Below are 1736 nucleotides of genomic sequence, written 5' to 3'. Positions count from 1 at the left end.
TTTTTAAATCATAAGAAAAATAAGCCGTTATACTGCCGAAATTTAGTTAGAAAACGAGAATTTTAATAAGTTCTTTAACAAACTTTAATTAATAAAATTTAATTGTGTTAATAAAGAGTAAAATTAAAATTAATTAAACACATTAATAAATTGTTATGTCTGTTGTTATGTATAGTTAAAATGCCGATTGATAAAAGTTTGATTTATTTGAGGAACTGATTGTTAGATCAATATTGGAATGGGTTATCTGCTTTTATTGGGGTCGCCAAAAATTATGAAACTTCCAGTGGCCATATCAGCTGTCCTTGTGTAAAATGTAGAAACCATGTCCTTGTGTAAAACATGGGATGAGAAAGACATTAGCGACATAGACAAGAGGAAATTCAGAACCGGATGCTGGTATTTGTTTTGCTTAATAATTTGGATAGTTTATACTAAAGTTAAACATAACAATGCGTTTTAACGATGTGAAATTGTTTTACAAAGACTGGTTTAACATCGACTACAACTATAAGAACGGTATTCTAATATCCGTAGTTGATAAGGAGGCAGCAAAGTGCTACAAGGACTGGAAAAGTTCTCTGCACCGCCACTTCAAACGCTATGGTAGAGACAGTCTCCCGAATAATATGAGGAATCCACTTCATTGGGATCGTTGTTACAATAGGTTCTCCGCCGACAAATTTCAAGTAATTATAGATTTGTTACAACTTGATGATTTTTTATACATAATTTGTTTAATTTTACTATTACTTACTATATGTAACGCCCTCTAGAATTAAACATGTTTAATTATGCTAAACTGTGGATTATTAGTGTGCCTAATTTGATTTTCATAATTAATCAAGGGACTTTAAGTTATTTTCAGTATTTATAATTTCACCCCAAAGATTTTTAGAAAACACACTTAAATTTAATACATTTTCCCTTTTTTCCATTTTTCTTTTTCTTTTTCTTTTTTCTTTTCTTTTTTTTTCTTTTCCCCCTTTCCCTTCCCGTGCGCCAGCCCACTCTTTTTTTTCTTTTTTTTTCTTTTCTTTCTTCTTCTTCTTATCTGGTTCTTCCCGTGCACCAGCGCAGCCCCCCCTCTCTCTCTCGATTTTCTTCCACCGCCGGCCACCTCCTTCTCCGAGCTTCCTCCCGCCGGCGTCCTCTCTCTCTCTCCGGGTTGCTCTCTCCCTCTCCCTCTCTCGGCAGTTTGGCCGAGAATCACCAAAAAAAAAAATGAAAAACAGATAAATTGAGAGACAAAAAGCTCGAGCAACTGATTTGAGGTAAAACCCTTTGAAACCCACTCTTTGATTCGAATTTTAAGCTTGAGAAAGTTTGATTTTAGTTAGATTTGAATAATTTTGAGTTAGGGTTCGAGTTTGAACAGTTATTATTGGAATCGAATGAAATTTGGGGGTTTTTAGTTATTCGACTTGTTTAATTGATTAGAAACTGATTTTGATGGATTCTGGAGAATATATATTGAAATTGAACTTGAATTGCAGGTTTGACATTTTTCCTATTTATGCCGGCATGCTGCCGAAATTTCTTTAGAAACTTGTTTTTAAACTGAAATTAAATAGGAAAACCAAACCTATGAATTGGATTCTAATTTTTAAAGAACCCCTAAACTGAATTATAAAATTATTGTGAAACTTGGATTTGAGTCAAGGCACACTAATAGGAAACAATTAAACATGATTGAACTTAATTCGTTTTAGGAATGAGAAATACTTCCTAAGATA

This window comes from Morus notabilis, unplaced genomic scaffold, assembly GCF_000414095.1.
Source record: "Morus notabilis unplaced genomic scaffold, ASM41409v2 Scaffold1276, whole genome shotgun sequence".
NCBI classification, from domain to species: domain Eukaryota; kingdom Viridiplantae; phylum Streptophyta; class Magnoliopsida; order Rosales; family Moraceae; genus Morus; species Morus notabilis.
Note: the sequence above shows the minus strand (reverse complement) of the source record.